The sequence below is a fragment of the Callorhinus ursinus genome, unplaced genomic scaffold, assembly GCF_003265705.2.
Source record: "Callorhinus ursinus isolate GAN/ISIS: 27379988/994484 unplaced genomic scaffold, GSC_fseal_2.0 scaffold51, whole genome shotgun sequence".
Classification (NCBI taxonomy): domain Eukaryota; kingdom Metazoa; phylum Chordata; class Mammalia; order Carnivora; family Otariidae; genus Callorhinus; species Callorhinus ursinus.
In genome coordinates this window covers 2249157-2267546 of record NW_027397113.1, presented here as the reverse complement: position 1 = coordinate 2267546, position 18390 = coordinate 2249157, and the positions used below count along the sequence as shown (strand labels likewise).

At 54.9% G+C, this 18390-nt stretch overlaps 1 protein-coding gene across 4 annotated transcripts in view; it reads left to right on the top strand.

Annotated features, from left to right (window-relative positions):
* Nucleotides 1-18390, top strand: part of ANO1 (anoctamin 1) — a 137485-nt gene that overhangs the window by 41192 nt on the left and 77903 nt on the right. The window lies entirely within an intron of this gene.

Below are 18390 nucleotides of genomic sequence, written 5' to 3'. Positions count from 1 at the left end.
GTTGAGAGTTGGCTGCGACACCTTGGAGGTGGAAATCCAAGGTCCAAAATGTGTCAAAAGCCCAGCTCAGCAGAGTAAGCCAGGACCTGGCATGAAATAAGATCAGGGAGCTCATATCACTACCTGCACCTTCCCAGGGCTCCCCATGTCACCAGCAGAGATGCAGCTGTCCTGGGGGCCTCGCACCTTGGAACTTCGGTGTGGCTGTTTGGGCTCTTTACAGCTGGGTGAACTTGGCCAAGTCACTTTGCCTCCCTCTGCCTTGGTTTCCTCATCCATCAAATGGGGATAATAGTCCCTGCCTAAAGGTTTTCTCGAAGAGGACCAAAAGAGTGGGTATGACGTGCAACACCTGTCACATAGTTGGTGCCGAATAAATGGTGGTTTGTTCATTCACTCGGCAGGTGGTGCTTGGAGCACCTGCTATGTTCCAGGCACTGTTGTGGGCACTGGGGTTGGGTGTTTTAAATATTTGTGTTGAGTTGTCCTCACTAGACAAAAGCTGAAAGGTAATGGTAGGGATAGCTAGTCCAGGGAGGGAATGAATGAATGACGAGTGAGTGAGGAAAGGATGTACCCACCTAGTCTTCTACGAATATGCATCTGTCTGTGCTTTAAGCAACAGATGTGGCCCCTGGGCTGTTTGACGTGTGGTCCCTCCATCCCTGCAGAGGACAGTCCGCATTCTGGGGCAGTCACTTGAATGTTACCTGGAGATTTTCATCCTGGACCCAGTCCCTTAAAATGGAAACCCGTCCGCCGGCTGGGGAGAAGTTGCTCGAGTCCGTAGCAGGTGTGATCACACAGCTGTTTCTGCTCCTGTGACAGGGTCTGAGTTGCGGCGGCTGCGCTGTTGACGTCCGGGGGCCATGGCTCCTGCTTGCTCCTCACGTGGACCCCCTTCCTCTGGTCCCTAGTCAGCCCCAAGCCCAGCCCCTTGTCTCCTTCTTCTGGAGCCTTCTTTGACTCTTCCCAGCCCTGGTGCTTCTTGGCAACCTCTGCCCATGCCCCCCACCCGAAGGGTGCATTGGTGCCCACCGAGCTCCTTGCCGGGGAAATTGTTGCCCCACAAGCTGTGGGCCTGGGTCCTCTCTCCCAGGAAGCTCCTCAGGGTGAGGCCCACACTCTGCACCTTCTCCACCTATCTGGAACATTCAGGGACAGTGCACCCCGAAGGTGCCTTGCAGATGGTGAGTACTTAAATGAGCATATGCCCGAGGTTCACGGCTCTGCCTCTCATTGGGGGTGGTTAACTTTGGAAAGCAGAAAGCACGCAGTATTTGTAGGTGGGAGACCTGGGCTCGAATCCTCCTCTGCCATTCACTGCTGTGTGACTCCCAGCGAGTTCATTCACACCTCTGACCTCGTGCTCATCTGTAACACGGGGATACTAGCAGGGTTAAGGGAAACTAAGAGGGGGGTGTCTGGAGGTTCTTAGGAGGATGGAGAAGTACCGCATGGCTGATAACCAGCACCAGCGTGGTGCAGATACACCCAGTTCTCCTGCTGCGGGCCATTCGAGTTGTTTCCAGTTGGGGCTGTGATGAACAATGCTGCAGAGAACGCTCCTGAGCTGGTCTCTTGGTGAACTCACTCGCGCCCTTCTGCTGGGTGCCTGCCTCGGAGAGGCACTGCAGGGCCCAGGACACACCCGAGTTTCCCTCGGTCCTTGCTGCCCGTTTTCCAAAGTGGTTGTGTTGGCAGGTGCAAGCCGTCCCTGATGTGTGGGTTGTGAGGTTTAGGCTTGTTTGTTTCGTTTTGCTTTGCTCTGCGTGTTCTGGGGAGTGCATAGCAGGATCTCTCGTGGCTTTAATTTGCATTTCTCTGAGGAGTGATGGTGGCCATCACCATGTCGTGTGCACACGGGCCACTGGGAGTCTCTTTTAAGGAAATAATTTTGAATTGTGTTGTCTTTCTCTATTCCTTTGTAAGAGTACTTTATGTATTTTGGATACAAGTCCTTTGAGGTGATATATGCGTGGCAAGTGTCTCCCCCTTCCACCGCCCCCATCCATGGTCCACCTTGTCACTAGCTTCGTGATTTCTTTTCATCAGCATGAGTTCTCAATTACAATGGAACCCAACATGTCTATCCTTTCATTTTGGGGGACTGTTTTCTGGGCCTCGTTTAAGAAATGTTTGTCCACCCTGAGGTCATGAAGATAGTCTCTCATGGTATCTTCTGGAAGCTCTGTTGTTTTACTTCCCACATCTGGAGTTGGCTTTGTGTGAGGCCCATCTCTTTTCCTGTGATGGTCCTCACCCTTTGCTGGCTCCACACCGTTTACTGGCAAGATGGTCCTCTCTTCCAGCGTAGACTTTCCGTCAGTCAAATAACCGTGTGTTCGTAGGTCTGTCCCTGGAACTCCCCTTTGCTCCATGTGTCCATGTATCTCTCCTTGAACAGTCCTCCGCTGTGCCACTGGTGGTAGCTTGAAGTCTTCCGGTCACCGAGAATACGTCCCCTAGCCTGAACCCCAAATTATTGTGACTGTTGTCGGCTCTTTGCATTTCCAGGTAAATGGTAGCATCCGCTTGCCAGTCTTCTCTATCCTACACACACACACCTCCTGACCGTTTGGTTGGGATCACGCTGAAGCTACAGATCAATCAGGGGAGAACCAACGGCTGTAAATATGGAGTCTTCCAGTCCACAGACATAGAACGTTACCCCACCGATGTACTATCCCATGGTTTTCTTTGTTGAAAGCATGCATGTCTTTTGCTTGTTCTTAACTGTCTAATTTTTTGATGCTACTTCAAAAGGCATAAATTTTTCAGATTCTGTTTGTTCCTAGTGTATGGAAGAGTGTTTGACTTTTGAATGTTAATCTTGTGTTCAGGGACCTTGCCCAATTTATTTATTAATTCTGATCATCTGATCGTGTGTCGATACTTCTGGGTTCATCAAAATTATTAGTCTTTCCACAGAGCTGGATTTTAGGTTTGTTAATTTCTCCACGACACATTAGTTTTCTAACTCACAGATGCCCACACTTCTCTGCATTATTTGGCTCCCGTGTTACGTTGATTGGCTGTTTTTTTCTAGCTTCTTGGTACGCACACTGAAGATCACGGATTTTCAGCCTTCTTTCTGATTGTGTGCATTTTGGGGCCGTCCAGCCGTCTTCACCCGCAGGCTCCGCTGCATAAGACAATCTTGCCTCTCAGTCCTCACTGTGATGTCTTCTTTGGTCTGCAGGTTATCTGGAAGAGCATCATTTGATTTCCAAACATTGGGGCCCTTTTTTTAGTTGTGTTTTTGTTACCAGTCTCTGTTTGTTTCCACTGCCCTCAGAGGACAAGAGCTCGGTACTCTACAATGTGTTGAGACTGTCTTTGCGGCCCAGCACGGGCCACTGAGGCACATGGTCTGCGTGCACTTGGAAAGTCCATATCCCATAGCTCTAACAGATTCTTCTGTCTGCAGTCCTACCATTTGTGGAAGGCGTTAAAGTTCTGCAGTGACTGAGGATGTATTCCTTATTTCAGCTCCGTCGGGTTTGGTTTCATGTAGTGTGAGAAGAATATAATTGACAATTGCTGTATCTTTCTGCTGAGTTGGTGTGCCATTACGAAACATCCTTTTTCATCTCTAGGAAAGCTTCTTGCTTTGAAATCTACCGTATTTGATATTAGGATAACTGCACCAGCTTTTGATTGTACTTACATGGTCTATAGTTCATCCATCTTGCAATATGTGAGCATTTAGGGTCTTTATATTAAAGTGTGTCTGCTGTAGATAGTAGAGAGCTGAAGTTTAAAAAAAAATGTAGCCTGGGCGCCTGGGTGGCTCAGTCGTTAAGCGTCTGCCTTCGGCTCAGGTCATGATCCCAGGTTCCTGGGATCGAGTCCCACATCGGGCTCCCTGCTCCGCGGGAAGCCTGCTTCTCCCTCTCCCACTCCCCCTGCTTGTGTTCCTGCTCTCGCTATCTCTCTCTGTCAAATAAATAAAATCTTAAAAAAAAAAGATTAAAAAAAAATTTAAAAAAATGTAGCCTGATAATGTTGTCATTTCATTGGAGTATTTAGCCCATTGATACTTAATATAATTGTTAATGTACGTCTGGATATATACCCACCACTTACTCTTTGTTTCTTATTTGTCTCATTTAGTTTTTGGACTTCTTTTACCTCCTTCTTTTTGATTAATAAATTCTTGTTTAATTCCAATTGTTCTTTGAGTAGACAGCTAGCTAGCTGTACATTCCTTTATTCTTTTTCTAGTGGTTGCACCAGAAATTATGAAATGCATCCCTGGCTTTTTAGAGTCTGTCTTAAAATTGTGCTTTTACCATTTTTGAACCTTAAATGCCTTTCACTTCATTTATCTCTCTTCCCTTTTGTTTCATTTTTGTTGTGTATTAATTCTATTTATATCTTAATCCCACAGGATGTTATTCTTACTGGTTTAAGCAGTGGTTTGCTCACGCATTTGCTCTTTCCAATGTCCGTCCATGATGCTTCCATTTGGGGTTCTTTCTCTCCTGAGGAAAAAATCCCCGCACTGTTTCTTTTAGTGCGCGTCTGCCGGCCGCAGATCCTCTTAGATGTTGTTCATCTGACAACATCTTTATTTTACCTTCATTTTTGAAAGATATTTTCTCTTCACACAGAATCTTAAGTAGGTGGTTGTTTTTCCCAGCGATTTAAATATGCCCTTTTATTGTCTTTGGCTTCCACCAGTTCTCATTTCGCAGGAAAGTCAGCCATTAGTCCTATGATTGATCTTTTGAAAACATGCTTCTTTTCCTCTGGCTGATTTTAAGGATTTTTTTCCTTGTCCTTCATTTCCACCAGTTTTCCTATGAGCTGCCTATGTGTGGTTCTCTCTGTCCACCTCCACTTGAGGGTCAGAATGCTCCTTGTGTCCGTGAGGAAGGAGACCTCCCCTCCCTCTCTTCCCCCAGAACTCCCAGCACACCTGCGGGAGGCATGGTCCCCAAAACTTGTGTGTCTCTGTCGGTCCTCTCTGTGCTCCAATTTGAGGATTTTCTACTGGCCTCTCAGTTCACTGACCTCGTCCACTCTCCAATTTGCTGCTCTGCCCACCTTCCGAATTCTCGTTTGGGGCTTTAGAATTTCCATCCGGTGCACCCTGCAGATTCCAGCTCTCCTACTGAAATTCTCCTTGCTTTCATTTAGATTCTCCAGCAGGTTAACGTACGAGTCTGATAACCCCCAACACCTGGGTCTGCCATTGGTCTGTTTCTCTTCTCATTTGTTTGTTTGTTGGTTTTGCTTGAGTTTTAATTATTTGACCCTGCCTCCTGGCACTTGCTGTAATTTTTCATGGAAACTTGGATGCTGTGCGTGATAAAGGGGATGGCTCTGGCCCATGCTCACCTCTTCCAAAGAGGATTTTCCTGTCTTTAGTGGGCAGAAATGGACAGATCTGCTCGTTTCTCTCGGGGTTGGAGATGATTTGAGGCTCGACTTTGGATTTGGGGACACTGGGCTCCTGAAACATGGCCTTTCAGGGCTCTCAATTGTGAGCTGGCAAGTTTATAAGGACCCCCGCATCCCGAGGCGCCCCAGACTCCAGACTTGGCCTGGTCAGACAGGAGTGAGGTAGGGTGGATGGCCCAGAAGGGGCTGTCTCTCTGCCGCCTTGTCCAGCATCCCCTCCTTGGGGCTTCCGTGGACTCTGTGCTCCTATCGATCAGGGGTTACTGGTCCAGCGGCATCACGGTCAGCTGTGTGCATGTCTGTCCTCCTGAGATTAGGGGGCCCCAAACCTAGCTGCCCTCTGAGCCCCTCAGAACGGCTGAAATCTCTGAATGTGAAGACCGACATCTATATTTTGTAAAGCTCCCCAGGTGAAGCAGCGGCTCTCTAGACCTTCACTTTGTAAATATCGGCCAAGACTTTGCTGGGGTAGAAAAGTGCCATAGGCTGGAGGGCACCTGGGACTTATTGTGCATTTGTTGAAACAAGAAGGGGAGGGAAGCATTCTGCAGGAAAGCGGATCCCAGCCGCTGATCCCACCGGAGCGGCCCCAGCTCTGGTGACCAGCGGCCTCGCAGCGAGAGCGAGAGCGGGCATTTTAGCGGAGTGATGTCTGCCTTTCTTCAAGATAAGAGTAAATTTATGTTAACGAAGGTCTTATCCCTCAGGCATTACCCTTTGCCTGGAAGCCCAGCCTTCCCGATATCTCACCCTGTTTTCTTGGTGTCTCGTTACCCGTGATAAGGAGAATGCCTTCACCCCATTGTGATTCTGCACCCACCCACCCACTTCCCCAGAACTCTGTTTGTTCTGGGGAAATACGACCTGGTCATATCAGGTCATTTCCCCCTCTTTGGGTCATTTTTTGTTGAATCAGAATTGGGCCACGGCCAAGACGAAGGTGCCTTCCCACTTTGGAGGATGGATGAACGCGGTGGGGCGTGGCCCGCTGACGTTCCCTCCCCTCCCCCCCAGAGGCTGTTTCTATGGTGGGCGTGGCCAAAAGGGGTCTCCCGCCCCCCTGGCAGGTTCGTGGCTCGTGGAGGGGGGACACTTATGAAATATCACCCGGAGTCCCTCCCCGCTGCCTCGTGGGCTCCCTGCATCAGGTTGATGGGGTTGGAGCCCCAGCCCGCAGGGGCAGGTCTGGACACTCAGTAGAGTCTGCGCCCGCGCAGCTGGAATGGGGGGGACCACGCTCAGTCCCCTACTGTCAGGAAGAACCCCACGACCCCCCTCCCCCCAGTGCTGGTTCCCTGGCCTCAGCCCCGCAGATGAGAAGGAAATCTTCTCCAAAGGCCAGATGCTTATCTGAGAGACAGGTTTCTCCATCCCCATGTCCCCGGTTGTTGCTCTAAACCATTTTTCCTCCCTTGTTCTTGGTTCTATTTTTGCAGTGGAGAAATTTTTCAGATGGACACCCAGGACTGAGATGAACTTTAAAACTGCCCGCAGGGATCAGACAGATGCTGGCCCCTTCCCTGCTTGTGCTGGTGGCCAAAGTCAAGGCACTGGGCAGTGAAGGGCTGGCCCCTTCCCAGCCAGCCCAGCAGGAAATAAAAGGTTTTCCTTGTCCTCCTTCCCCCACACGCCTTCCTCCTTCCCTTTCCTTTTGCTGTGGAAAGTTCTTTCCCTCTCTCCACATCTTTCATCCCCACCAGTCCACGGGCTTGATGCCAGTTGCCCTGTTTGCTTATTAAAATTATTTGGAAGAGAAAAGTCATTTACACCTTCGTATGAATTTGATCAGTACTTTGCCTTTTCTTAGGATGTTTGCTTTCTGGGTCAGTGAAAAGCTTAGTGCCGCAGTGTAGACATTCAGGGTAGTTACAGGAAACAGGGGTTAGGACAGGAGGGCCTCCCCGGAGTCCAGGCACTCATGCTCGAGAGCGGCTAACCCTGAGTCCTGGCTGAGTCTGCCCACTGCCCATGCTCCAGAACAAAGGACATGGCAGAGAGTGATTTGTGGCCCAACCAGGACAGGGCGTGGAGAGAGCTGGGGCTGGGCCGGGCAAGGAGCGGACGCACGGAGCCTCACAGGACAGCTGATTCTAGTCTGCGACGTGGTTGCTGCAAAGGAGTCACTGTGTGGAGCCCAAGCGCGGAAGCGGCTGGTTTTGGGGAGCAGGTTCCCCAGGGGCAATCAGCCACTTCTGGAGTCCTCAAGAGCTCTGTGCTCAGTGTCATTAGGGGAGGACTTGTACGTTGTTGGGGGTCCCTGGCGGAAGTGCACAGCCTGAACCCCCTACTTCTAAGCTCCTCTCCAACCCAGCAGACTCGGAGCCCCTGCAGCCCGGCCCGCCCCTCCGAGCTCCTCCCAGCCTCTGGGCTGCCGCCGGGCTGTGGTCTCCACCTGGAATGTTCCTCCCTGGACCTCCTTTCTCAGGGCTGGCTCCTCTCAGCATACCGGCCTCTGCTTGGTTGTCCCCTCCCCAGAAGCCCCCAGAGAGGCCTTCACCGCTACCCGCCGTCCCGTGCCACCGCCACCACCGCCCACCGATATTCCTGCTTGTTCTCTGTCTGCCTCCCCGCCGTGTGTATGCCCCGCCGGAGCAGCGGCTCGTCTGCAGGGTTCACCCCACGTCTCCAGCCTGGCGCTCAGAGATGCTCGGCGAAGGCATGAATGTGCACCGTGTGAATGAATGTGTGGCGAGAGGCAGGGCTGGGGCCCGAGGCAGGCCCCAGATGGCTGAGTGCTCGTCCTGTTCAGCCACATGTGAATCTGTGACAATTGTGATGATAAGGGGCTCTCACAAGCAGGCCCCCAGGTGCTCAGCTCCGCCCATGCCATCAGAGCGGTGACCCGTGGGGTGCAGGCACCCAGCTTGCGTTACGTGCGGAACCCATGCTAGGTGTCCTGGGTCCATTCCCACCACCCCAGCAGCCTGCCTATTATTTGGACCCGGACCCCAGAGCCTACATAATTTGTTCAAGGTCACCCTGCAGGCGTACAGGAACTTGGAGGGATTCTCTGGAAAGTTCCATTCCGATAGATGAGTTAACAACACTTCTCGAAGTCCCCTGGGAAGGTCTCTTCCACGGGCATTTATTGAGCACCTGCTCTGTGTCAGGCACGTTGTATCTTCCTGTCCTTTGTGATTTGGGGTGGGGCTGGCAGGGGCATCCTGATGTTGGCCCTGCTGCTGATGGTGGCCTGGGGAAGACTTCTGGGGAGTTTAAAATACCTCCAGGTGCAGAGATGCAGGCCAGGCCACCATGGTGACATTCTTCTCCCCAGAGGGTCGGGGGACCCCAGGGGCTACCCGTGGCACAGCCTCACCGTGGTCAGGCGGGAGGAGGCGCTGACTCCAGCTGAGCCCTGTCGTCCGGCTCGGGAGCACCCGCTCACCCCGAGGAACATGTGGAAGGGCCCAGAAGCAAGGAAGGGCCGTCCGATACCCAAGGGAGGCCGCTTTGCTGCTGGTGCTGCCCACGCTGGTCACCTCCATCTGCAAGGACCTTGCTCTGCAAGGGTGCCCCCTGCTTGCGAAAAGAAAGCACCAACGCACATCGTTACAAATCCTTGTGTTTGTATCAAGACGGAGTCCCTGTTGCCGGTCCCGCTCCCCACCCCCCTCCAGCAAGGTCTCTCCTGAGTGGCTGTGAATGCCCGCTTGCAGCGAGGCCCACGCTGGCCACCTGTAGGAAAGTGCCCGTCCCACTCTCTGGGTGCTCCCGGGCCCCTGCAGCCTGCTTTGGGGCACCCCGTATAGCCTCCCCAGCTCAGGTCAGCCGTGTCACGCGGGGTCATGGGTGGCAATGCCCCAGAGACAGCCATCTGATGGATGTACCCACAGCCCTGCCCTCCCCTCCCGGCCCCTCCATCTCCCCCACCCTGCTGCCCACCTGGCTCATGCCTCCTCCTCCTGCAGGCCTTCCCCTGCTTGGAGCAGCTGTCCCCTCCCCGGCAGCTCCCTGGCTCCCCATGACTTCCCAGGGCTCAGCTGAGAAGCCACTCCCTCTGTAGGACCTTCGTGACTTTTCTCTCCCAGACCCTTTCCTACTTCTGTAGCCCATCGGTTTTGTTTTTGTTTTTTACTTCCCCGGGTGACTGTAAGCTCTGCATCTGTGTCCCTTTGTGTCTGTGGCTCAAGCTCAGGGGCAGCTCTTAGTAGGACCTCAGGAACTATGCTGATGGCCCCAGCAGAGGGCGAGGGTGCCGTCCCGCCTGGAGAGCCCGGCCCCTGTGCCTCCCCTGGCCAGGGCTTGTCAATGGTGCTTTTGCGGCAGCCAGGCCAGGGGCCTCCAGAGCTTTTCCTAGCTGCTCCATCAGCTTGAAAATGTTAAGACAATGACTTCGTCCTCCTCGCTCCCAGGAAGAACACGTGTGTGGAGATCTCGCAGCCTCCAGTGACAAAGGCATAGGTCAAACCCCACACAGGGGTTGTTTTGAGTCCGATAGAAGCTGGCCTGTCTGTACCAGTCCTCGCCCCGCCCCCCAACCTGGGGCTAGCATCCGGGGACCCTGGTGAAGTACACGTTATTCATTCATTCGTAATTTTGACAAATCTTTTTGCAACCTGCTGAGCGCCAGGCTCCACTAGGTGCTGAGAATGCAGCACGGAGGAAGATGCACAAAAGCCCACCCTCCCAGCGCAGAGAGAAAATAGGGGACAGGGTGACAAACGGACAGGTGCCAAGGGACAGAATCCAAAGAGGCGGCTTGGAGGCAAGGGCCACGGGAGGCCTCCTGGAAAGGCAGTATCTGACCTCACTCCCGTGAGGCCGTTAGCCAATGTCTGCTCTGTGCTGAGGGGGCCCCAGCAGTCGCCTTTTTTTGGGCCCCAGCGCCGTGACCCAGAGCTCCTCGCTCGAAAGCTGCCCTGCATGTCATGGGTGCGGCAGACAGCTGTCCAGGTCTGCGGGCCGGGAGGCTTTGCCTGGCCTTTCTACGGAGCTTTCCCAAGGGCGGGGTGGGGCTGGTTCGGCGTCCCCCCCGGACAGCAGAATGTCCCCACCTCCCCCGACAGACTTGCCTTACGAAATGATTTAAGTGCCTCTGCGCACGCAGGACCCCGTCCATCTCTGGGCATGATCCCGAGTTTCTCTTTCCCTCTGTCTTCCTTTTGGAAGGAACTGGGTGCTCCGATGTCCCCCCTGAGGAAGGATGGGATCTGCTTTCTCTCCGGAGAGGTGGCAGGAAGGAGCCCCCGGAGCAAGGAGGGGTCTTAGTGCTGAGGTCAGAGGTCCGGCTCACCCCCAAATGGGGAGGAAAGCAGAGACGAGGAGCAATGGTTAAGAAAGTCACAAGGTGCTTGCCCTGAGACTCAAATGGAATAAAAAACAAGTGTGTTCCTCCCCCAAGGGATTCCCTTGCTGCTTAGGGGTGGGTGGGGGAAAGAAGAAAAAAAAAAGCGGAGACATAGGGTTTTCCAGAAAGTCTGATTTCACACATAGCAGCCCACACACAGGGAGCAGGGGTGCTGAGCCGTGCTGGAGGCAGGGGTGCGGGCCCCTGGGAGGGGGCGGCCCTGGGGCCCCCTGGGGTGGGTCTGAGCACAGGTCCTGGAGAGTCCGGGCAGTGTGGGGCCGTAGCCGGCATAAGCTGCTGCGTGGATCTCAGAGCCACTCATGTCTACGCGAGGGAGGAGGTCACGCACTCTGGTCCATCTGTAGCCCTGTAGGGATCCCTTGGTCCCTGCTTGTCTGTGCATGTGTGCAAGGGTGAGTGCGTGTGTGTGCACGTGTGTGTCCTTACTAACCACACGGGACGGGGAACTGAGAGCAGAAGGATGGATTGCCGTTACGAATGCATTCTGCAAGACAGACCTCGGTGCTAGCGGGGACTCTGTCGCTCGCTGTCCCCGGCTCCGAGCAGTTTACTTCTTAAGGGAAAAGGCTCAGGGGCCCACACTCCTTGACTGACAGGCTCCCGTCTGTGCCTTTTTCCTAGATCCCTACAGCTACTTTTGGTGTCATTTTCAGGCAGGAAAATCTAGGGCCAGTGACTCACGCAGGGTAGCCTGGAGCTGACACCCTAGCCAAGGGGGTGAATTGTGCAGTTGATGGGACAGTAACGTCTGGGGAGGGAAACAAAGCTGGGAAAGGCATGAGCAGGGTAGAGGTAATGGGGGGGCGGGCGGGGAGTGAATACGTGACACAGGCTTCTCCCTCTGCTCTGCCCCTCACCCCTGCTTATGCTCTCTCTCTCACTCTCCCGCAAGGGCACGAGTGAATGAATGAAGGCAATATGAATGAATGAGGGAGTGAATGAATCACGGGTAAGCAAGTGAATGAATCCTCCCACCGGCCAGCGTGCTGCTGGCCCAAGAGCTGCAGTCACGAGCCTGAGACATCTCCTCCGGGGTGCCCGCCTCCTTGAGCATGGGCCCGCGTCCAGGAGTCCCGAGGGGAGGCAGCTGGGTCAGATGCCCCCACCCCCGCGCACATAGCCCGGCTGGCAGCCTGTCGTGCCGTGTGCACTCTGGTGAGGCTGACACGGGGACCCGGGGAGGACGCCCTCGGGTGCACAGGGGGATTTCTTTGGGGTCCGAATAGAGAGCTCTCACCTCCCCCCACGTGAAGCCTGCGTGACCAGCCACGTAGGCTCTGTCAAAACCTTTACAAATGTGCCTCCAACCGGCTCCTAGGCAGAAGCGGCCTCCTCTGCAGCGATGCTGGGGGCACGGAGAGCCAACAAGTCGGCCATTCTCCCTTGAACAATGGAAGAGCCCCTTGCAAGCCCATGGGTGACAAGGTGCGTTCGCGTGTTCCGTAAGATTCACGCTTTTCCTGCTGACGAGACGCAAGAGATTCATTCGGGTTCATCACAGAAACCTCAGGAAAATGTAGAGCAGAAAGGAACCGCCATGCAGTACAGGTTTTCTTTAGCAGTAATCACAGCCTTTGGAGCTAAGCCGTCCGAGGAGCCGCCCCAACCCCGGGCGGCTCTGAGCCCTGGGAACCCGGCTTGTCTGAGCCCAGACGAGCTATCCGTGTCAACTGCACCCCAGATTGCAAACAGGTAAAATGCCTCATTAGTCGTTTTTATAGTGGTTACGTGTTGAAAAGATAGTATTTTTGCATAGTAGGCTACATTAAATATTTTCTTAATTCTGCATCATGATTTTACTCTTGTAATGCGGCTCCTGGCACGTCCCAGGTTGCTCGTGTGGCTCACTTCGTGATGCCGCTGGTCAGTGCTGTTCTTCGGGGTCCGGGAACCCCCTCCTTTCAGACGGAGAAGCTCCTTCAGGAAGATGAGGTCTGAGGCGCCAAACCTGGAGGAGGTTTAGGTCCGATCCCCAGAGTTGGGTTGGGGAGACCCGCTGATTTCTTGGGGAGGCCCCTGCTTCATTTGTTCATTTGTGTGTCCCGCAAACCTCGGACCATCGTGCCCAGACCGGCAGGCCCTGGGACACAGTGTCCACGCGGGGGAAGCTTGCAGCCCAGCAGCTCCACTGTGGCATGGGGACCCCAGACCAAGCAGAGGCCCAGACACAAACAGAAAGAAGCTGGCATGGAGCCATGCACACTTGGAGGCACGACCAGACAGCAGGGTTTCCCGGGAAAGGCCATTCACGGTCCCACATAAACCTGGACGAGCTTTTATTCCCATCTGGGGTGCCGTCCCGCAGGAAAGAAGGAGGATCACCCCATAAAGACACCTAAGCCTTGTGCTGTGTCCAGGGAGCACCGGCTTTGCCTGATCCTCGGGGGAACCGTATGAAGCCACACATGTGCAGGAGGATTCGCTCCAGCTGTAGCCAGAGCCTGCGAAGTCATGGTCCAGCCTCCCTGGAGATGGGTCTTTGGGGAAATTAAGGGCAGTGTGTGGTCACTGACCCCAGGGGAGCCACACGGCAGGTGTGACACACTTACACTCCCAACACACACACGCGTGCGCATACCCACACACGCGGAGGATGCAGGGCCGTGGGGCAACATGGGGGAGACGTTCACACTCTCCATAGCGCAGGGATCCTGACTCCCATCCTGGCGGGGCCTCACCGCCTTCACCCCGAGCACCCCGTTCTTGTCTGTCCAAGGCGCCATCCACAGTCGGGAGGAAGGCTCAGGGGACAGCAGTTGAGTTCTCCTTGGGGAGATGGGCATCCTTTGGTCTTGTGGGGAGCTCTGGCGAAAGAAGGTCACGAGTTCTCTGAGCCGGCTGGGCTGAACCTCTTCTCTTCTCTCAAGCCCTGGGAAGAAGAGTTAAAGCAGCAAAGGAGGTTTCTTTCGAGGCTTTCCTTTTGAGAAGCAGGAGCCATGACGTGGAGTTTCCACACTGCTGGGCAGGGTGGTCTGGCGGCTGGCTCGGCCCGCGGCCAGGGGCGCGCGGGGGGCTGTCTCTGTCTCAAGCCCCCGGAGCGGGCAGCGTTTCTGATGCCCAGGCATCTATCAGGGGGATTAATGCCGTGATTCCCGGAGGGGCGCTGGGGAGGAGGGAGCAGTTTGAGACGCAGGCTGGACATCCCCCCCCACACACACTTCCAAAGAAAAGACCCTGGGAGGGGGGGACATCTGTGTGAATCCACTTGCAGATGATTGTAATCACCGTAAGAACTCGAGTTAATGTTTGTAGAGAGCTTAGCACGGTGCTGGCTCATAGCAAGGGCTATACCACTGCTCGTTAAATAAACACACACAGGGGTATCTGTGGTGTGCCAAGGATGGGAAGGGGGCGAAGGGTAGAAATAAAGCAGAAGACGGGACCGTGGAGCAGAAATGAGCCTGAGCGCCGGGACGGAGCCGGGAGCAGGGACAACAGAACAGAGCCGGACCAGAGAGGCTTCCAGGAGGAGGTGACGGCTGGCTGAGGTGGCCAGCTTCTAACCCAGCCAGGGGTGCTTTTTGGGTTCTTAGGAATTCTCAGAGGGCAAGAATGGGTTAGCAAAACACACGAAGCATCTGAAAACGCTCTGAAGGAAATAACGCCCAGGGATTCCGTTGGGGGAAAAAAAAAAATTCCCCAGACAGAGCTTCATGCTTTGGCTATGCTCCGGAACTTTGGGCTGGAGGTTTCCATGCCCGTGGAGTCTCCCTGCCCGCTGCTCGGGGTTCTGACATCATGCGAGGGAAGGAAGTGACAGGAGTCCCGTTCCTGCCCACCCTAGCTCGGTTTAACGCCCCCAGGCTTGTCTCCCCCAGGGGAGGTTACACCCCCAGGTGCTTTTGGCACACGAGGTCATAAACCTGTTTGGCACCGTGTCCTCCCCACGCGGGGATGCCGCCGGACACTCGCAGGGGTGCCGAGCCAGCGTGGGCGCAGGGCCGGGCCGTTGAGCTCACAATAGCCCTGACTCATGAGCAGCTCACTCCTTCCATGCGGTCTTCCCCACCCGGCTGCCCCTGTGAGTCAACACCTTATTTAGCACCTCTGAGTGCAGAGATCCGTACTGGGGAGAAAGCCGGCCTGTTGCAGGGATGGCGCAGCCTGGCTGTGCCCCATACTACCCCTTCCACCAACTGAGAGTAGCCAGGGCCACCTATGAATTTTGTGAAACCCAAATCTCTTACCTCCTATCCCTCTAGTTCTGTGTGTGCGTGCGTGCACGCATGTGTGTGTTGGATTCATGGAATGAGCCCTGGTTTGGACTGTCAGGAGACCCAGATGGAAAGCCAGATCTGCCTCTTGGCTGTGCCTGAAGCCAGGCACATCGCCTCTCCGGGCCTCTGCACTCCCATCTGAGGATTTGGGCGATAAGATCAGCCTCCCGGGTCTTCCTGGAGAGTGCAGGCAGGGGCCGGAGGTAAGCCCAAGAACAGTGGCTCTCCACTGGGGGCGATTTTGCCCCCTGGGGACACCTGAAATGTCTGGAGACGTTTGTAGTTGTCGCTCTAGGAGGGAGAGGTGCCCCTGGCATCGAGTGGGTAGAGACCAGGGATGCCGCTGACCATCCTACAGGGCACAGCCTGGCCCCCGGGACAGTGATCCAGCCCCAAACGTCAGTGCCGTGGAGAAGCCCAGCCCCGGGGCACCATACTAGACGAGGCCGTCGCTGGAGTTATCCCTGACCCGGGGCTCACCACGGCCTGGCCAGGCGGGGGGCCTCATCCTGCCCCGCTCTCTAATGCTTGGTTTGTTCACCTTTTCGCCAGGGCCACCGACAGCCGGGGGAGTGCTGGGGCACGCGCAGCTGGCCAGGGCACAGAGAGAGCGAGACATTCCTTCTCGTGGGCAGGGGCAAAGAGGGGAAACTGATGTTGGGAAGCGCCCTCCGGGCCTCTTACAAGGGAGCTCTCTCGTGGCTCGGTCCCCTGTGTCCCTTGTCACCCTGTGCTTGTACTCCTGGCGATTATTACAACGCCAGCAAAGACATAAAAGCGTAACAGCGGCTAACATCACGATAGCACGAGAGGGCAGCACGGTGGCAAGTAGGGTGAGCCATGAAGCCCAGAACTTCCCATAATAAAATGTCCCATTTACACTGATGAGGCTGGTTTTTACTCATTCATGAGCGGGGAATTAATCCTCTTGGTGAGATCTGTCCCTTTGGGGTTTTAATGATGAGAATCACTGAGTCCAAAAGCAAAAAGGGCAAAGCTGATGCAACAGTATTTCTAGAGGGCCAGTTTAGAAGCAATTAGCGACTCCGAGCAGAGACACGGTCCCGACAGGATGGCCCACAGGAGATGACGTGAGGCAGGAAACCAGCAGCTGAAATCATCACCAGACCGGGGAGGCTTTAAAGTTTCAACTTTGGGGAGAGCTCGGCAGAGAAGAATCCCATTGCCCTCCTTGGTTTGGGGGAATGTTGTTCTTACTTTTTGGTCCCTGAAATCCCAAGACCCACGCAGTCCCAGCCCAGGTCACAGTGCCCCGGGGATAGGATCCATCCCTGCTGGCCTGTCCTTTCTGCTCTGTGCAGAGGCCACCCTGCAGGTCCCCTCCGCCTGCCAAAGCGTCTCCACGCTGTGCACCTGGGAGCCTCGGGGACGGTAAGAGGACACAGAATACAGGGAGAGGGGCAGAGCAAGGAAGTGCACCGATACGTAGCAGGGAAAGTGATGCTTTACGAGCAAGCTGGTGTCTGGATCCGCCTAAGTCATAAATCACAGAAGCAGGTGAAACCGGCTTCTTGGGCAAAGCCAGAGCAGGGAGGTCGGCACCGCCCTGCCTGAGGGATTGTCCCCCAATCTGCAGCAGCTCCCAGAAGGGCTCAGGCACCACCCCCCCTCCAGAGCCCTCTCAGTCAGCAGTCCAGGCGTTTGGGAATGCCAGGGTACCTGGAATTGAGGAATCACCAGTTTTGCTCTTTTTCCACAAATCATTACCTCGGAGACTTCTGCAAGATCCTTTGTCACTTGAAAATAAATTTAGAAAGTCAGTGCATTACGGTTACACAATCTTGGTTGTTTACCAACAAGGATAAGAGAATGAAGTTACATAATCCTGTGTGTGTGTGTGTGTGTGTGTGTGCATATGCCTCTGTGTGTGTGTGTGTGTGTGTGTGTGTGGTGTGATTCTTCCCAGCCTGGAAAGCTCAGACTGGCCTCAGCGTGGCAGAGGCCATGGAGGGCTGTTTGTGGTGAGAACTTGGCCGGCCTGGCACACTTCTCCAAACCTGCACTCGCCGTCCAAGATGCAGACAAAGGGTCCTTGAGGGCCACTCAGCGCCCACTGGCAAGGCTCGCCCCAGGACAAACTAATCTTACTACACCTCTTAAAGTTCAAGAGGTTCACAAACTTGAGCCTAAATGACGGTGAGGGAGAAGGGAAGGTCACAACAATGACAAGATGACAGTAACAGTGGTCCCCACCACCCAGCCTCCCCCGTGCCAGCTGCTGAGCCCCAGCTTCACGCACACTGACGCTCACGGGAGGAGACGCAGACTCTGTGAGGCTAAGGACGCCTGACCCAGATCACAGGGCTGGAAGGTGCCAGAGCTGGAGCCAGACCCCACCCCATCAACCCCATCCCCATCCTGTCTGATTCCAGAATCCACCCTTGGACCCAAGACATGCTGATGGCATCAGCACCTTGCAAGACAGCTTTATGATCACTTCTGTAGGCCCGGAATGTTCCTCAGTGGCCGTTTGACAAGCAGCCATTGGGCATTGAGTAGATGAACCCAGTGCAGAATGGGTAAAGGAAGCTCTGTGGTCGAGGTACAGACCGGTCCTTGGGCTTAAGTGCTTCAGTGAGGGGCAATCCAGGATGACTGCCTGGAGGAGGTGGCTTTCGGTGCACACCCCAAAGACCTAACAAGATGTAGGGAGGCAGAGGAAAAGGAGACTTTATTCCCACTGGGCAGAGTTGCCAGGGTGGCCCCTGGGGGCTACACCTGAGCGTGGCTGCTCCTGGAGACTTGTGTCATCCTCCTGCGGGGATGGTGGATTAAAAACCCCCCTGGGGAGCACCTCCCATGGGCCAGGTGCCTGCTCATTAGGGATGAAAGCAATCCAAGTCACGGTCCCTCCCTCAGGGAGGGAGTAGAGCGACACAGGAGGAGTGCAGGCAGCTCTGCATGAACCCCAGGCCCCTTCCCCGTGCCCCTCTGCAAAGTGAGGCCCACGAGCCTGGTCACGGGACAGGAAGCTTCCATAAATGGGGGCTCAGAGAGACGCGTACATGGGGGAGCCACAGACGGAGCAGGGCCAGCTGGAGAGGGTGGGCCCTCAGGAAGCAGGGGACGCTCCCTGGAGGAGGTCAGGTCTGAGTGGCAGCAGAAGTCCCCCAGGTCGAGGAGGAAGGGGCAGAGAGAGCACTCCCATGCCAACCTCTGAAGGCTCCCTCCCCTGCAAGGTGACCTGACACAAAGTGCGACGTTTGGAGACTTTTATTAAAGGTGGGGGCTGTTGGAAGTTTCCTCCCTGGGTTGCAACCTTGGCCACCCTCAAAAACTCCAAGGGGCACTTTCCCCGATAAAAATAAAACCTGGAGGGGCCGCAGGCATGGAGCGCTTTCTTCTTGTGTTTAAAATTTCTTTGGAAAGTCTGAGCACGCGGCCGCCGCCCCTGCCCCAGCGCGCAGCAGCGCCGGGCCGCCCGGGGCCGCA